At 41.6% G+C, this 20,000-nt stretch overlaps 1 long non-coding RNA gene across 9 annotated transcripts in view; it reads left to right on the forward strand.

The window, feature by feature from the left end:
• LOC147149682 (uncharacterized) overlaps nt 1–20,000 on the forward strand; it is a 268,040-nt gene that overhangs the window by 141,759 nt on the left and 106,281 nt on the right. For 5 of the 9 annotated variants that reach the window (XR_015086169.1, XR_015086166.1, XR_015086165.1 and 2 more), the window contains one exon: nt 18,022–18,234. The exons of 3 other annotated variants lie outside the window; for them this stretch is intronic. This is a non-coding gene — a long non-coding RNA (uncharacterized LOC147149682). Of the gene's footprint in view, nt 1–18,021; nt 18,235–20,000 lie in introns of those variants that run through there. One more of the 9 variants, XR_015086170.1, reaches the window with a different exon arrangement.

The raw sequence follows: 20,000 nt of genomic DNA on the forward strand, positions 1-20,000 counted from the left end.
GCTGTCATGCAAAACACATTTCAAAAGCATTATTTGTGCAGTTTTCACTTACAAAGAACAAAAGGGCCTCCAGCTTATGCAGGGGATTGGTTTATAGGCGTACTTGTCACTTTTTATTAACTAGTGTTTATGGAATAAGACGTTGAATGGAGATAAATAGTCAAATGAGTGCACAGCGAGATTTTAAATCTTTGAACATGCATCTTGAGAATAGTCTGCAGGGCTAAGACCCCGAAAAGTCGACGTGATGTGCTTCAAGGACGCCATCTCATTGCTTTATTTGTCTGCCTCCTCCGACTTCAACCGGCAACCTCTGGAGGCAGCGGGGCGGTGTTTTTTTTTTTTTGGGGGGGGGGGTGGATGAAGCCCTCGCAGGGGCAGCCCGGAGAGCGCTCCAGGCGAATGTCACTTCCCATCGGACGCCGCCCTTGTAAAAGCGCTGTTTGAAAATAAACAAGTCACGTGCCGGCGTCTCCAGACGTTTTCATGTCGCAGATCCCCGCTTTTCAACTCTGACTTTGACAAAATCGGTGGAGCTCCTGGAGATTTGTCTGCATGTGATCGGCCTACAGAAACAGAACTTTAGTTAGACTTTCCATCTGGTTCTCACTAATTACTCAACTGCTAATTTGTTATTGCGTCACTACGGACCAGGGTTATAATCAGGGGCGCAGATGGCTTTTGGAACTGGGGGGCGATGGGGACTATATGTGTCAACTATTTGTTTCATGAACTTTTCTCCCGCTCATGCATTTTTCCCATGATTTTCTCAATGACTATATTTCACAAATATATTATCAATCCTATGATCTTCAATTCCCCACAAGAGAGCTTTATTTTGGAGAACCTTATATTGTAAATCAACCCAAGCATATTTTTTTCAAGAATATGTTCCCAGCAGGCCCACTAGTTGAAACACGGCATTCTGATTAATATTGTGTTTGTGGAATATGAGTTAAGCAGCAAAATCCACCCGTTTTTAGCCATCTCAGGGGCGGCCATTTTGTCACTTCCGTCGACTGGAAATGTCATCACAACTGCTCAGGGCTCAGGTAACGCCCAATCACGGCTCAGCTTCAGAAAACATGTGAGCTGTGATTGGTCGTTACCTGAGCCCTGAGATGTTGTGACGTCATTTTCAGCTGACAGAAGTTACAAAATGGCCGCCCCAGAGATAGCTAAAACGGGTGGGTTAATGCAATATTTATCTGAATGCCTTGTTTCAACTAGTGGGCTTGCATGGAACATATTCTGTGTGTGCGGCGCACACACATTTCCTATTGGTTGTACTTCGCTCGTGTCCGCCGATTGCTCCATGCCGTGCGCACACTATTGGTATTTTGTTTGTTTTGGGCGGCTTCCTCCGCGAAACTGATTAGGAATCGTAATGTGGCACGGACATTTGAAAACCTGAACGATTCCGGGAGAACTGAAGTGCTAGTCTCAGTTCCTGGTGCCCAACCTTCTTGGAAACCTTCAGTGTTCAGGAAAAGGACATACTGACTAGAAGGTGCAAATTCTGACATTCTTGTTTAACTAAATGCATCAGTAGTTGAAACAGAATACAACCGCCCAGACATACACAAGTCCTGTCTGTTTCACTGAAGACCTTTACTGCCTTATGAGCGAAAGTTGAGGGCGAAGAGATGGAGGGAGACTTTCTCTTAGAGCAGGTTTGTTAGCTTTTAGTTTTTAGGAAATTGCTTTGTTTTAGTTCAGTTTTATCAGTTGGAGTATTAGTTTTAGTTTTTTTTTTTTTTTTTTTTTTTTTTTTTTTAAATATATCAGTGGTATTTGTCGAGTGCAAGATTAAAAAAAAAAAAAGTCACCAAGTATTGTGTATCTCAAATGACTGCTTGACCTTCAGTGTTCTATTTGGACACGCAGCGATAAATACACCTAAAATGAACCCAGAAAGCTCAAGTATGATAATTGACAAAGACAAAAATGATGTATATTTTGGCTATATGTTATTGTAGTAATATTTAGTTTATTGACATTGTTCATTTTAGTTAGTTTTATAAACACTATGTAATTTCGGTATTTTTTTTTTTAAAAAGCATTTTTGTTCTTATTTTATTTTGTTAGCGAAATTTTTTTTTTCATGTTTAGTTTAAGTTATTTCATTCGTTTTTTGTGAACTAGAATAACCTTGCTACGGGCTAGCTATGAGACTTTTGCAGTGAGAAATGACAAGTCGTACAGCGCAATAAACTCAGGGGCCACAATATTTGATTAAAAACTAGCAGCACAAAAATCTTTTGTCTGTCATAGTAAATGAGGTATTCAATAATGGTAATAGTTGCAAATACATTATTTGCCTCTGTGTACTGAATATATGTGATTATTCTTGATTATGCCTTTTTTTGTAGCCATAATAAACACTTTTTTCCCCCCAAAACTACATTGACGAACAATCAGGTGGGGGTTTTCACTCTGTATGTTTAAATTGTCCCTCCCAGCGCGGCGTAAATAAACACCAGGTGCTTACATATCATGTAAATACAGCACACATAACAAATATCGAGTTAAAAAAAGAGCTTTTATTTCAGGGAGAAAGGAAAACAAAAGGAAAAAAAAAAACCCACTGCGCTGGGAGTGAAGTTTTTGTGCTGCTGTGATCTCCCTCGCTGCAAACTTCTGAGATGCGTTTCCCCCCCCCGTCTGCGTAATTGCACTTCACTCTCAGATGCCTCACAACATGTTTGATACCCGGGCGAATACCCCGCCTCCAAGTTTGCCACTCACATCGCGGCTATTCCCCGGAAAGGCACAACGCGAGCTCAGTAGCGCATCGATTGCCTGCTGGAATACATCTCGCATCCGAGGACGACGGCCCTCTGGATGTCTCTTTTGGGGGACTCGCCACTTGACATGATCCATGTGCTGTTGTCATACCCAACAATACCAACGCAATCACGCTACGAATGCATCCATCCCAGGTTTCGGGACTCTGATTCACTTTGTTTGATTTATTGGACGGTTAAAAGTAGCTTTAAACATGATTTGTTGCATCGCAGGTCTTATCCGCCAGCTGGGGAAATCTCACACGGCAACATTGTTCTCTCTCAATGATGTGTCATAAAATGGACTCGCGACAGAATATGTGTGAATTATTCAGATTTACTGTATTTATATTTCATGTCAGATTTTTGTTTTGAGCGATTGCATAATTCAGATTGAGGAGAAAGCTTTCCGCTGCTAAAAGAAAGAACAATGCTCCTTTCGGAGTTTGATGCTTGTCTGGTTGCATTTGAAGCGTGTTTTGGCAAAGTGACTAAAGTGACATCTCAGGTTAGAGATTTTTCCCATATGAAATAATAATAATTAAAGCTGAAAGCAGTGATGAATGGGTCCTCACACGCCCAGCTGCATGGCGAATGCTTCAAATAATCATCAAACTTTAATGCCATATTTCGCCCACGTTTAGCTGAACAATTTAGCATCACCCATCTGTCTAGTGTACCTGATTCCAATTAGGGCTCACTTGGGTGAATTCTCTTGAAGTGGTTCATCAAACTATAAGTCCTGAAAGTCGCCTGAAATGACTGTTTCGTTTCAAAATGGACGACTTACTGTTTGGTTTTCTACTTGGGTCTTTGAGACAGTTCTCTCTCCCCTGTTATGATTGACAGCTAATTTTATGAGTGAGTTGTGGGTGCGCAGTGTCGGAAGCACTAAAATGAATATGTTTTCTCCGGGATCAAAGCGCGTGAAAAATAATGGAGAAGGGTTTTTTTTTTTTTTTTTTTTTATGTTGAGGTCCTCCAAATGGCAACTCACAGTTTTAAAATTTGAAAACCATTTTGAGAATTTGCTCGGAAAAATATTAGATCCATTTCACCACTTTCACAAAATTCGACGCCCAAATTGCAAAGCGAATTATTTCCTGTGGGAAAAATTTTCAGTCTGAGAGGTTTGACTGGAGGCTACCATGGATACAGTCTGTTCTGCTCAGGCAGGTTTAAAACACAGACAAGCATTTTGATTTGATTGTATTCATATTTCAAGGATATGAACCCAACCAGATGTTTGCCTTTAGTACCATTACCACTTCTGCTAGGCTTTGTTTGCAAGCCTTCCCTCAAGATTAATAGAGCCGGGCCGTAAGCTCATCTCTGCCTGTGTTTTGGCCATTAGCCATGCCAGCATTAGCGCCAATCAGTATTCACGGGGGCAAGCGGCGGTGTCACACAGCCATCAGGGAAATTTGCTGAGATACAAGAAACTCTCAGGAGCCATTAAAGCGTGACGTTTCTCAGACGAGTCGATATGTGACAGATTGATAAATGAACAAATTATCTGCGCGGCACTGTGGTCGTAGCTGAGCGTCAAAAATCCCAACATATCAGTTTTTTTTTCTCTAACTCTGGCAGCTGTCGGCGGTGCAACAGTCAGAAAGAGATTGTAAAAGGATGCTGACGCAGGCTGCGGATTAATCACTATTCTATTGTGTTGGCCGGCCACTCCAAGATGGAGAACCAACAAGCTTTGAATGGAACATTTGTCAGCAATTGCCATTTCTCCTGAGTGTCGGGGGATCGTGATGACGGTGGGGGGCTTCGACGCCATTGGACTACTAAAAGACCAGAGAGCACCGGCGTCAGCTTCATGAGTGTAAACATATGTATCACATGAACGTAAGAAATATGAAATTGTATTTTCTATATTATAATACAGCGGAACCCGGATTTGACCTTAACCTCGATGACCTGAAACCTCGAATCCAGCGGACAGGAAATAGTCTCCGCTCCACTCAAAAATGCCCCTTCAAAAGTAGCTGTTTGAACATTGTTAGTTCCAGAAACAATTTTACATAAGTCACGCTATGGTGCAGACTGACTTTTATTAAATATGTATTTACAATATGATAACTAATTCTGGACTGTACTGGACATTTTTAGGCTACGAAAAAAACAGTACTTTGATGTAACAGACAGTCGGCTGTAACGGACAACTCCCTCCTCCATTTAGCCCGTTAAATGGAGGTTGCACTGCAACTTATAATGGAGAAGGACAAATTATCTTTGTCAGTTAGTACACAAGATCTTAGGAGTAACACGGCAGCTGTTGTTCCACGAAACCGCTTTTGCCTTGCAATTACAAACATACTCGTTTACAGATACTAGGAATGAGACGCGTCGTGTATTAGTGAAGACGCGCACGCCTGAATGGTATGAACCATGCGGAATTTAGCCACCTTAGATTTTCAGTGTAATTTACCAGAACAGACTGCTCCATGTCTTTTTTAGAGACACTGTGAAGCAGCATGAGGCTCAATGTTATTTTAGAAACTTCTGTCCCAAGTAACTGTAAACATTTGTCTGTGTGATCATGAAGCGGCTCTACGTTCAGTGGCCCAACAGACGTTGTATACCGCATTCCATGAAGTGCTTTGAACAAGTTCTCTTGTTTCTTGCAAGAAATAAAACACCTCTTGGTGTTTCCCCGTGTTTATTACAAAAAAAAAAAATGTATTTTCCAGCATATCTTTGTAGTCTACATGAACAAGCCTCAAGCAAAGAAGGGCTTTGGCATGGCGGCCACGTCGTGTCTAGACCCCGGGCCCCCCCCCCCTCATACCCGTTCTTTTTACTGATTTGGTAATGTTAAAAAAGTGTCATACCCATGATGCAACGTCAAGCAAATCTGCTCATTTGTCTGTCTCGCTGAGAAATCCCTGCCGTACAGGTTTTGACATGTTTGTCATAAATATTTTATGAACGAGCCCGCAGTATCGTGCTGTCTGAAGGGTTTGGTTGGATTTTAAAAAAAAAAAATTTCACCCACTCCAAACCACCCAAGGTCAACCTGTGCTCGCCTGTATCAAGGACCGCCGCTGATTGCCGCAGACAGACAAAACTGAATCAGCGGCAGCAATGAAATCTGACATATAAAGGAAAACACATTCAGATGACGGTAGCACGGGGCGGGGAAAGGTCTGCGCAACCACAAGTGCACTTGTTTATTTGCAGGTCAATGCGCTTGGACTTGCACCGTCGCCGCCAGCATCTCTCGCAGCTCCTCGGTTATTCTGAGCAAGTGTGTGTTCTTTCTCATGCTCGTTCTACAACGGTGGGGCTTAACATCAATAATTCAATCATATGTGCACGTTATTGCCTATTGATATGGCAGGAATGAAAGGCTATAATGGCCGCGCTTGTTTTCTGGTGATATAGCTGGAGTCAAACTGAGCATTTTGAAGATTCCCATGAGTTGACGGTCAGTATTGTGAGGTGAAATTACTCTATAACCGAATCTGATCATTCTGGTGCCATTTCTGGTTGGGTATTGGGTACTATTCAGTCACATCCTGTGGATGGTTAGAGCAAAGCTCCTGACAACATGTTGACAGATTGACAGGAAATAACATGGACATGTCAAAAACAGGACACACAAAAAGTTTGAAGGAACCATGCCCTTAACTGGACAGGAAGTCGTCCATATAGAACAAACTCCTTCTAGGGCATTTAGCTAAATGAGCACCAAGTATCCTAGAAAGATAATTTGCTGAGATTTTTCTGATAAAAGTTTGATGATCCCAAAAATGAGTCAGAGGCACGTATCCGAGAAGCTAAACGATTCCAGCTTTAATTAATGTTATATTTGTGTTTAACTTTCGGCAACAAGTATCCTTGGGTACCTTAAGCAGTGGTGGTCTTGTTAACTTTTTTTTTTTACTTGCTTATGTATGAAGAATTGATAGAATATTGTGTCCCAATGAAATACGGTCTGTGTCCTTATGCTAGCATAGCTGCGTGGGCTGATATAAGCAGACTTGAACTACCTGAGATATAAATAGTCCGGAGTCCTGTCCGCCACCATATGTTCCGTCCACTTCTAAAGATTTGTATTCCATAAGCTGTTAATAAAGTCGTTCTGCTGGGCATGCTAATGAGATTCATAAATTCACCCGCTGACCTTCTTCCGCTCTGCTCGGAGGGCTGCGTGTTGATGTGCAATGGCCGTAATTCAAGGTCTGGCAGGGATCTCTGTGTCACGGCGATTATCATGTACAGATCACATTATTATACATTTACTGCCCTCACAGTACAGATGGTCAGCGTGCGTGCCGCTGGCAGTAGCCAACTCTGTTCACACCAGAGTGAAATGTTATGTTATTAATAGGTGATTCTGTCAGGATGACACATTGACCACAGTCAGTATTTTTAAAATGACACCTCAGAGATCGATTGATAGAATCTAATTATGTTTTTGAATGAAGAGTGAATGATTAGGCTCATAGCACAGTGGGGTGATAAGTAATATTTCGTTTCATACCTGGCAAAAGTTAAAGAGGGGAAAGTATAGAGTGCAGTGACGATTAAAGTTTTAATTAAAAGGAACCAGAAACGTATGGTTGGAGACAACCACAAGGTTACCCAAAGGGCGCCATCCAATACGTTCGGCTATGTAGCATATAGTTAGTTAAGCTAAAAAAAAAAAAAGGTTTCATTAAGTTCTGCTCGGATATAACTTTGAATTCTCTTTTGAATAATATAGTCATAAGAATTAAAGAAACATCGAGAGATCTGAATAACTAGTACAAGTACACCAAATGTAATCCAAACAATGAAGACCTGTAACAACAACATAGAGTATATGGTGCTTTGTTTTTTTTGATGGCGGGATGCTGCATGTGATGCGCTAAAAACTATCCGTCCACAGGTGGATGGGGTGAGGTGATACGGCACATAGTACACAATGAAACATAATCATCAACTGGGGGCGGGGGGTGGCAGCACGCGACGAACGTTAATCGTTGTTGATGGGAACTACACTAAATCGTCCTTGAAAGTATCATTAGCAGAAATACAAGCCTCGATTTTACAAGTTAATGTATTGGTACGGGAGATCTGTGGTTTCACCCTTCACCACTCTAAACCGGAAAGAAAAAATGGCAGGCACACTCAGCATAAAGGCATACATGAGTCCATCTTTTTCACTCTAGGTAAAAGTTCACACTATGCATTGACCGAAAATGTACTAGTCAAGTGTATTGAAGCAGAACCTTCAGGGTACCGCCTCGTAAGACACGTATTCCTAAAAGTACAATAATATATACTTTTTCCGAGGTGGTTGGACACAAAAGTTCACCTGACAGCTTGCCAACGCCGCTCTGAACCTAGGATAAGCATTTCCGTTCTCCTCCTTGATCCGGTGTTGGCGGGAGATGAGCGCCGCTAGCTGGCAAGGAAAAGACGGTCATGGAAATGAAGCCAAACAACCGACTTCTGCTGGCATTGTCGGAGAAGCCACAGTTCAGAGAGGGAACACGGCGTGCCCAAAAAATAAACACTGAAATTTACTGCAAACAGAAGCCGTGTCACAGTTGGCAAGCTGAAGCCCTTAAAAGTAAAAGTTCAGTCTGTCCATAAATATCAAATATGCAAAGTTGCACAGGATTACTGTGCAATTTACCAAGCGAAATTTATACCAAAGGTCCCACACATAACTCCACAAATCTCCCTCAGCAGTGCTTCGTTAAAACAATATATAATTCGGACCAGGTTCTTCGATCATCTTAGAAGTCAGTGCATGCATCTATTATGACAGGCCACACAGAAAAAGTCTCAAGCGCTTGTGCTAGAAATCTAACAGAAAGTTGGCCATTTTAACTTTCGATTTTGGGTGTACAGTCATTCCAGGGATTTTACTTAGGCAAACTCTGAATTCCCCAACCTGAGGTTGAGGCTGATTAAGAGTGAAAGTGCGTGTACCTTTCTTTAAACATGATATGTGACACATTTCTCAACTTCAACTAAAAAAAAAATGCGGTTACTGACGATTACACTGATGGACGAAAAAATCCACTTCTGTCAGTGCTTAGTCCGTCATTTTTGATGTGTCTCGTCAGTCGTCAGCAAAACAGACGTACTGACGCTCCGTCAGTCTGACGGAATGCCCACCTCTGGAAATTAGGGTAACCTTATGTTGATATTTGACTATTACAATCCTTTTCTCCTGTGCTGAGGCTCATCATTTAAATAAGCGTTATCAGACTTAGTTTACTCGCAGACTTCCAGCGGACGTTTTTTGGAGTGGTAAGTTCTCCTACACCCCGCAACCCTATGGTTGATGCACAGCTCCCAACGAACCCCACCAAGCCTCACATAAAGCCCCATGTTCCCCATTTTTTATAACACCCGTAGACCATAGACCCCTAAACCTCTAATCTTAGAATTTCCCCTGAGGTATCCAAGCCGGTGGGCAATGCTAAATTGCATTTTTGTTTGTTTTTGTGCCTCCGTCATCGAATGTGGGTGAAGGATGGCAACAAAAGTTCAATGGTTTACCATTAATAAATGGATACAATTTCATTCGGGGTTTTTTCACGTAATTATTACAATCTGAATCTCCCTAGGCTTTTCAAGTTCTACTAAGAGTCATGATTTGTACTTTTCAGAACAGACTCAAATCTGTACTTGGTCAGACCTCACTGAAGGTGTCAGTTGAGTAGATATCAGGGATCTCTCTGACTGGTCATAATTCTGATCCTATTTTAAGGGCTTAGGCCCCTCGAGCTTCCAGTGGCCATTCCCTCGGAGAGCAGACTTTAATACCTCCTCTTGCCATACGATTCCACTTTTGGACCGCATGGTTGTTTAACTCTGCAAGTGTTTTCAAGCAACTCTCTAGGACCATTCCCAAGAAAATGACGCCAAAATGTTTCTGTCCAAAGTGTTTCACGGGTCTGCTTATCACTCCGAGTTGGCCCCCCTCTGTCTTGCTTATTGCAGTCTTAAACGAGATGGCGATGAGAATGTGCCGTAATCGCAGATAAACAGCATCCATCTTCTCTATTGCACCCTCTGGCCTGTTGCAGGTTTATTAACCTCTTTGTTTGAGGACACTACTTGACATATTCATCTTCCCCGTAATTTTTTATACCGCGTTCGTAATCATCATATATTCTTCCTGCCCTTTTTTGGGGGGAGGAATGAACTTTTATTCATACCGTCAATTAAGAGTGTGTGCCGTTTGTCTTGGCCAACAGGGAACACAGCTACCTGAGGAATCATTGCACTAATGATGACCTGTCAAGCGTGCAGCTGTCTGGGATAAATCATCATTGTCGTCGCCTGCCTCGTACACAGAGACTCCCCAAACCTGCGGGAAAGCATTGACAAACAAACGGAAAAGAAGAAAAAAAAAAAAAAACAGTCAAACTTTGTGCTGTCAACTGTGAAACTCTACTCATCCTGTAGTTAGACTGATTTGGGATGCTGCTATGAATAAACAGACCAAGCATGCAGATTGCAGGTCATTTTTTTTTGTTTCAAAACATTCGTATTCGTATGTAAGTGATACATAAAAATAAATAGAAATAAAAACATGTATGAAAAAAACACTCGTGAAAAAAATGCACGTCCAATTTTGGAATTAAAAAAAAATATTCACGTTAATGCGATGTCTGTAACACGGAAACATCATGGACGAAAAAAAATAAAAAATGCTCAGAAGTGTTTTTCACAGGACAGCGACGATATAATCAATAAACCTTGAATCTTAAAATTGTAACAGTGAGTGTGATAAGAGTGAAAATCAGCATGTTAATACTAAGAGCCCAGTTAGTCGCTTGCAAAATACTAGCTATAAATACACTGATTACATTTTTACAAGGAGATATACAAATATAAGGGCATGTTTCTCCATGCTAATTTGGTGATTTCAGTTTCACTCACCATTTATGATTATTCTAATTTTTATATAACTATTTCCCTTGTACTTGTACTTCTATGACTTTTTTTTCTCATATGTAATTATCAGGCGTGTGAGAGCACTCCAACAATCACGGTTTGCTTCATTCACATTTATGTCAAAGGCTTCTGCCATTTAGTCTCATCAGACGTGTTTTTTGCGACTGCCAAGCGCCACCATCCATCTCGTGCTCGTTTCCACCACCCTGCCTGATTAGTCCAATTTCAAATGTTTAATATCCCGAGATGGATCCTAATGTTGATTTGTCACATTCAATCTCACTGATCGTATTTAACCTTCAGCCCCGTGACTCGCTCACTCACGCAGATCTATCATCATTTGTTCAGCCAACTTTTAGACAAGTCCATATTAACTTCAACCACTTCTTCTTTGCCAACTTGCTGACTTGATGCCGAGTACTTTCAGCAAAGGGGGCGGGGCTGGGGGTGTACCTCAGTAGAAGACGTTTTGGCAAATGTGGATTTATTTTGCGTGTTTTGTGTTTTCTACTGCTCTTTTCCTGAAACACTTTTATGCAGCCCGCTGGATTGTGTATATTTTTTAATTCAGCCTTTGACACCAGCTTTACTTGGCAAAATAAAATTTGGTTGGCGTGTATATCATGTGTAGACCCACAAAAAAAGTCTCAAGAAGCCATGTCCGAAAAGTCACAGTTAGTCAGCCATTTTGGCTTGTATCTACCATTTTAGGCTCATTTGAGTTATTTCCTGGGAAGCTTTGAAGATTAACTCTTCCTAGAGATATTGTTCAATTGCTAGCATATTTGAACCTTGTATGCGAACAGATTGGCAAAGCTAATTGGCATAAATTCGAAATTCTTGTTTCTGATTTTGTCAATACAAGTGGGCAGAGCACGGCCGATGGAAGATGTACTTGTTCGAAAGATGTGTTTCATTGCTAACAAATTAGAAGAATGCATAGATAGATGTTTGAGTTATTGCGTCATTGTGTGTGGGTGGAGCATAGTAACCAAGTAGGGTAATTTGTGGTAAAACACAACACTCTAAGAACATGGCACCCTTCTGAAATCTTTGATAATTAATGACACAAAGCCAGTTTCACAATGAAATACAAATTTTGGTAGCCCCACCGAAAAAAAATAATAAAATAAAATTCTCAAAAAGCCTGGCCTCAAAGGCAAATTTTAGCCATTTTCAGAGAGTGCTTTGAAGATGAACTTATTGTGTTGATTTTTTGTTGTGTTGGGAAAATGAAGCTTCTCTTCATTTTCACTTCATGCTTCAATAAGACGGCGGCACGGTAGTCGACTGGTTAGCACGTCCGCCTCACAGTTCAGAGGTCGTGGGTTCGATCCCGGCTCCGGCCTCCCTGTGTGGAGTTTGCATGTTCTCCCCGTGCCTGCGTGGGTTTCCTCCGGGTACTCCGGTTTCCTCCCACATTCCAAAAACATGCATGGTAAGTTGATTGGACACTCTAAATTGCCCCTAGGTGTGATTGTGAGTGCGGATGTTTGTCTCGGTGTGCCCTGCGATTGGCTGGCAACCAGTTCAGGGTGTCCCCCGCCTACTGCCCAAAGACAGCTGGGATAGGCTCCAGCACGCCCCGCGACCCTTGTGAGGAGAAGCGGTACAGATAATGGATGGATGGATGCTTCAATAAGACTTTTTGACTCCAGATGTCACTAATGTTTAAATAAAGGGATTTTAGAAATGGCAAGTCGGTGTATTTTCAGCACAGAGTGCCACCTAGATAAGTCAAAAAATACAACTGGTTCATGAACCAAATTTGAAGCTTCATTTTCCATTCACTAGTTTCTTGTTAATACATTTGTACCACATATAGTTCAGAGAGGGGCAATCCTATGTTGCCTAACATTTGAGTTGTTGACTTTATGAGTGGGTGAAGCACGACAACTAACTTTGATGTGTTGACACAAAACACAGAGCCCATCTTGAGAGCAATGAAGGTCTAAATCTATAGGCGCCCCATACTACACAAAGCGCTATTGTCGTGTGGATGAGTCTTAGTTAAGAGTTGCAGCAGCTGCTTGAGTCGACTTGGGTTGCAGAGGGATGTCGGAATTTATGGTCGGAAGGAGCTAAGGGGGCTGAAGGCAATTGAACATCTGCAATGGGAGGTGCGCACTTTACAACCCCCGTGTTAAACCTCCCCACAACCACGCATCCACGACCACCCTATTGTCTCTAAACAAAAGCCACGCTGTCTGTGTGTTTATGTGTGTGTGTGTGTGTGTGTGTGTGTGTGTGTGCGTGCGTGGGTGCGCGCGTGCATGTGTGGTGCAACAAAGCTGTGATCTTTGCACACAATCTGTCATCTTGAACCGTGGCAAGACATTGTGTCATTATTGCGAAATGTGACGCCTGCGAGTGTAAGACAGTGGTGACAAGATTGTAATCTCCACATTTCCTGTGAAAAGTGAAGCTGGCGGTGTGGCGGATTTTCGTAAATAAAATTATTTTGAGCATTTGAGTCATTTCAATCATGTGTAATTGCGTAATTGCTGCGTGTGATCAGATAATGTCTTTGTTATTGTAAACAATTTTATGTTTGTGATTCCACGGTGGAGCCATTTTAGTATGCAAAAGCAGCTGTCATGTTCATCTGGAGACTTTTTTTTTTTCCATCCATCCATCCGCTCTCTCCAACATCTCTTTCAAAAGGACAAAGACAACTCTTGGTGGATTCCACTGAAACGCTACACAATTCGTGGTTATGATCACAATTAGGTTTAGTTTAATTGTGACAGCAGCTGCTCTGTTACAAGATCTTGCATCCTGCATTCCGTGTGTCTACTCTGTCTTATTTCTCCCCTTTCTTGGAAAACAACAATTATTGGTTTCCAGTGTAACTGTAAACAATTATATGTTTGTAGTACCGAGACATCTCCTGCTTGGTGATGATGTGACAGCAGCTGCCAGTTAGATGACATTGTGTCTACTTTCCAAACGTCGGCAAGCCAACTTCTTTTGCTTGCAGGAGACATGCAGGGATGGCTCCCATTTACGTATAGTCCAAGTGTGACACCCGCTTCCAGAGCTGGGCATTTCACTACAAATTGATCGTCCGTCAATCTTCATCCGTCATCAGCCTTCCGTCGTCCGTCATTCGCCTTTTTTCGCGCGGGTAAAAATCACAGTAGCCGCCCATAGGCCGGTCCTCCTCTAATTTTTAACGGGCGTCCGTCGGCGATTCCAAATCACCCTAACCATGTCGATCAGAAGACCTTGAATACTGCATTGTGTGCGTCCTCTGTCAAACCCCTTTTCTTGCTTATTTTCCAGTACAATTGTACATTTATGATCCCGAAGTAGCTCAATGTTCAGTACAAGTATAACAGCAGCTGCTGTGTTAGTCAGAAGACCTTGTGTGATGCATTATGTACATCTTTGCTTGGTGAAATTTCCCCTCTTCCTTCCCACGGATAAAGTAGAAACACGTTCTGACTGTACTGTACAATCTTTCTGACTGTCAAGGAAAAATAATTTCAGCACTCCGCAACATAATTGGCCATTTGGAGGCCTTAAATCCGCTCACGTCGCGCACTGAGGTGACGCACAAAGCTAACGCTAACAGGGTTGCGCGGGTCCACGGGGCTTGCTATATAAGTAGAGTCATAGGTTAAGCCTGTGTGGAGCTTAAAGAAACCTATTTCTCTTATCTCGCTTGGTCACGAACCGGCAGCAATAACATTATCAAGGCTCTGTTGTAAGTGCACGAGAGCGGAATTACAGCCACTGAGGAGATTTGAAACACCGCGCGTCGGCGTCCAATCGCGCTCTAATCGGGCCATTGTTGGGTTGCCTTATCGGCGCGGAGTGCCGTGAACAAAGAATAGCAGCGGCCCGTCCGTAAATCATAACCACGAAGGTGGTGCCGTTTCGTTCTGTCCTTTTCCTGTTTAAGAGTCCCCGTCTGTCATGGCAGTAGCAACAAGTGGTTCCCCCTTCTCTGACATGCAATGCCACATGCGGCTTGTTAAACATGCACATTGGAATTTGTCATTTCGCCTTTGCCAGACATGATCTTGAAGTACGGTGGCCCAATAAGGGACTGTTACAAGAGAACCATAATACATATTCACAGGTTAGTAATTCTTGAAAAACGAAATAAATAAATAAATAATATATATATATATATATATATATATATATATAGGGCGGCACGGTGGTCGACTGGTTAGCACGTCCGCCTCACAGTTCAGAGGTGGTGGAGATCAAGAAGTTCACTGACACCTTTCTTTGCTTGAGTCACCATTGCATCATTGATGCTGGATTATTTCTAGTCATCTTTGTTTCTCTTGCGCAAGCAAGACGGTTATCGTGAATAACTGGCGAGAGGAACATTACAGTCATTTTTGAGCTGCAACTTCATTTCTAGTGGTTCTGTTTGTCTATTTCTATTGTTCAAGGAAGCAGTTATGAAGAACTTGTAAGCATTACAAATATAGCATGGACTGATTTTTGATTGTGGCTTATTTCAATTTTTTTCTTTTTTTTTCTCTCTTGTGCAATGTGGCAGTGATCATGGATACCTCAGGCGAGTGACCTTTGTACCCATAAACCAACATGCTGCTGCAGAAAAGTTGCTATTGGTAAACTTTTGGAGGTGACATATATAGTACAACACAAACACACAGTGCAAGAAGTGACTTGGCGGTGGTGATAAAAGTTTATATGATATCAAATATGATGTCGTCGCATTTTTTTTTTTTTTTAACTGGCCGTTACATGTGCCATGTTAGATCGGAGTTGATCATGTGATTGAAATTTCGAATCACATCAAAAATAGTGGCTGGTGGTTGGCGACTCACGAAAACTGCATCACTCGCTGTGCAGCGAGCCTCATAGTTGCGACAAATTTCTTCGTATTGCACCACGATTCTAGGTTTATTATGTACTGATATTGTATGTATGTTATGCTGCCCCCAGTGGCCAAAGCACACACAACAGTCGGATGTTATATTTAAGAATAAGAAGCAAAAACTGTGTAATTCTATGCACTCTATTTCATTGTTATTATACTACAGTACTGTAGATTGTCTTTTTATTGTATTAGGAAAACATGTCACAAAATTATGTCTTGGCGTTTTGGGGGGCTGCAACTGAATAATGGAATTTCCATTCATTCCCATGGGAGAAGATAATTTGAGATATGAGTGATTTGAGCACAGCATCAATATGGGGGATTGGTTCACATTAAATGCAATTGAAGAAGGGAAGACAAAGATCTACTTTTGTCTACTTTTGAAATGCCTCTTTCCAGTGCCGCAAAAACAAGATCAACACATCTGAAAAAAGTTTTTGAAAGGCTGTTGTCCCCATAGTGCTTCCTCGTCAGGTCATCATTGCGCACATCAACGTTAACGTCGAGTGTGTGTGTGTGTGTGTTTGATTGACACAAGGCTGTCCAGTGAGAAATCACGGCGCTGTGTTTCCTGAGAGCAGACAAGGTGATAAAATCTGCTATTCCTGTCAGCTATGCACCGCCGAATTGTTCATCAGTTCACCACCTATTTTCCTCCGAGACTTTCCCCCGCTTTTTTCCACCTCCTCCCTCCTGCCCCCCCTCTCGACTCAAAAGCCGTGTTTGAAAAGGGGGGGAAGCTTTGGTGTGAGCAGAGAGGCCACGGGGGAGTGAATCCCAGCAGAAAAGCACACAGGGAAAAAGAACAGCTTCAAACGGGCCCGGGTTGAATTGTAGAGGGGTTAGAAAATTGCAATGATTAAAAGTGAAATGTTTGTTTGAAGATAATGTTATTTCTGAAGAGGATTTGGAGGAAGAGACACAATTGTGGGAGAATAACTCGGACACATTTCCCACCGTTATGCGGACGTGTTTGCAAAGACAAATCTTCCAGGGCTGCTTTTTCCTTTTGCTGTTCCGCAACATTCTGTACATAGTACCAGACATGACATGGGAGGAAACAATAATTGTGGCCACAAGATAGATTGTGTGCACAAAATGTTAATTTGTGGAAAGTAAATAACACTGGTCAACAGCATTTTTTAACCAGTCGACTTTTGTCCATAAACACATTTTTGACGGTGATTTCTACATTTTTTTTCCAGCCCATCAGGTTTTTGTTCATTTTTGTTTTGAAGTTTGACCTATAAAACCTTGCAAAATAAGGATTTTACCATACGATGTAATTTATAGCGATGACATTTCAGAAAGAAATTCCACCTGTTGCCGAACCTAATCCTTAATTCATAAATATGACTAAATTACATCATATATTTTTATTGTTATTATTATTACTTGTATTATTGTCATTATTATTATTATCATGAAAACCTGATGGGCTGGAGAAAAAAAAACTAGGTCCGATTCTGCATCAGAGCAAAAAGTTCATCTTGGAAGTGAACTTGCATCTCAGATTTAAAAATTAAAAACAATTTTGTCCAGTGTAAATTGTTGGACATGAAGTACTGTAGGTATAAAGTGTGCACAAAACTACTGAGTTGTGACCACAAAGGACTGCAATACAAGTCTAAGCTAACACATTCCAATTTGTACTTTTTTAATGGTACCATTTGCAGTTTTCAGTCCCTGTGTTGTCTATTACTTAATTGACTCCCCATTTAAATGCATAACTGACGTGACGTTAAGTAAATGTTTGCCCACCAGTAGGCTAAATTGGGAAGCTAACCAAGTTTACCCACCTCTGCTGGTTCCGTAGGGACAGATGAAGGTCGACGTAGATGTTGTATCTTATCTTGCAGTTGAAAACCTTGCATGTTGCTATTCTTTTTCCAAATTGTATTGAAAAAAATAATCCTGGATTCAAAACGTCATTAAACTCATCATTTTTTGAAGACTAACGCGATGCCCACCTATTGTGCTCATTGTGTTTTTGTTTTACTGAACTGGCCATTCATTGAACATCTGAAAAATGCAAAGTGCAGTACAGTATATTGTAAAAATCCATTTAAAAAATGTGTTTCAAAATCCATGATAAAGTACAGCCACAAATGATGAATTGTGGTAAAATGGGAGAACACTATTGAGAGCCAAGGTGATTAGGTAGGAAACTCTAAAACTAGAAGGAACGTTAAAAATATCTTGTCTTTGTCGTGTATTCAATTGAATATTGGTTGAAAAGGATTTGTAAAGCATTGTATTCTACTTTTATTTATGTTTTACACAACGTCCCAACTGGTATATGTACTTTGTATTTGTAATTTGGGTCTGAACATCGTGGCCACAATTAAATATTTTTTGGGCCACAAATGACTATTCAGTAGTCACAAATTCCGGATGCATTTTATATTTATATTTGGGCCACAATAGTTTTTTTTTTTTTTTTTCTCTCTTCAGGGAATGTCTGGGGCTCCGTAATTCTGCGCAAAGATGCCGTGATTGTGCCCCGCAGGGAAGCAGCGGCAGCGGGTTAAAGAGGGCAGAGGGCTCCGGTGTGAGCGGATAACAAGACGTCTATTTATTTAGTCGGCACAGACACCGCAGGTGCACATTAGCATGCGCCGTCAAGCACCGCCAGGCCGGGGCCAGCCAGCGCCACATCTGGACCAGGTCGGTACCTCTGCTTTGACCCAAGAAACATTGCAACACAAAACGTGGGCAGTATTATTATTATTATTATTATTATTATTATTATTATTATGAATAATAATATTATCATTATTACTATAGCTATTTTTCAGAGTAGCACTAGCAGTAGTTGTAGTGTTACTAGCAAAAAGATAATAGAAAACATAATCATAAAAATGTAACCTCATAATTATTTATTACTTTGAAATATGTTATATCATGTACTAAATGTGTTCATTTAAAAAGATATACAGTGGACCCCTCCTTTTAGCACATGATAGGGACCAAGTCAGCCCGTGAATCGTCAAAATGTGCGAAGAAATGTGAAGCTTGATTTCCCCCCCCCCCCCCAAAAAAAAATGAAAAGTATATTTCTGAAAACAAGGTCAAACACAAAAACACATTTCAAAGTGAAACTGGTCCTAAAATGGAGTGTCAGTTTCCCCGTGTTTGAGTGGCCAGCGCTAATGTGGCGTCGCGCCTTGACAACATGGCCAACATGAGCGGATGGACGTCTTTGACACTAATTTGTCTACCTCACCGTGTCTTTGACTTCCCCTCCGCTTGCATGATTTTACATAAGCCATGCCTAATTGAATATTAATGTGCCCGGTCGATGCTTTTTGATGATCTGTTGACGATTTCACGAGTGAGCCTCGTTTGCGCGCCGCCCCTCGCCCGTCTAAAAAAAGTCAAATGCCAACGAGCTTTTCGGACGCTGCCGAGCACGACTTCCCTTTTTTAATCTCTTGACTTCAGGATTACTTTCACATTTTCGGGAAGACGCTCCCATCGGGTTTGCTCGGCAGGGTCCGGGAATGCCGGCGTCTTTTGTTTAGCCCGTTGCACGCAGACAATAAGTGGAGAAAGGTTCATTCCGCTTTTGTTGTTGTTTCCTGAAGTGTTGCAGAGCATTGGTAGGCCTCCCATTCAGGCAGGAAAAAAAAAAAAACGCCTGCTAGGAATGATGAAGTTTCTCGGCAATCGTATAAGTGGGTAGAGTACAGTAGAGGAGGTGAAACGGCACTTTTACCTTCCTAAATGGTGAAAACGATTTATACGACGTGAGTCATTTTTTCCAGCCATTATCAGGCTTCCCATCAAGGCAGGAATAACCTGCTTGTAAGGGTTGATGACGTCACACGTTTCCTAGTCAGTGGCCGTGGATTAAAATGGAGTCCCTGAAAACATTGTCAAGTTGAGTATGAAAAAGGTTCTGTCTGATTTTGGTATTTTTTTTCCACATTTTTATCAGGCTTCCCATCGAGGCAGGAAGAACTGATCTTTCAATGATATGGGATACACATTATTGGCTGTTGGCAGTTGCTTTTGGAATTTTTTTTTTTGTTTTTTTTTTTCCTCTGGCAATCTTCAATTTTATTGGTCTGACATCTGGCATCCCGTAAAGGCAGGTCGCCAGGAATAACATGCCTGCAATTGATGATGAGGACTTAAAAGTCCTGTTCAGTCACCTCGCATAAACAGGAGGACGTTAAGAAGGCCCATAATTGGAAGGCTTGATGGAGTCTGTTGACCCATTCAATACCTGTGGAGTAAAGTAGTGGATGTGAAAAGGCACTTAATTGCTAAGTTCAGTGGCTATTAAGGGTCCGAAAAAGGCAAGAAGAACCTACCTGGAAGAGATGATGAAGACTTTCCGGTCCATTCGGTCACCTCAAAGTAAAATGATAAACATGAAAAGGCACATAATAGGATCCGAGTAGAGAGTGAGTATCCTGTCTGGCTGG

This window comes from Filicampus tigris, chromosome 3, assembly GCF_054856515.1.
Source record: "Filicampus tigris isolate MCC_2025a chromosome 3, RoL_Ftig_1.0, whole genome shotgun sequence".
Classification (NCBI taxonomy): domain Eukaryota; kingdom Metazoa; phylum Chordata; class Actinopteri; order Syngnathiformes; family Syngnathidae; genus Filicampus; species Filicampus tigris.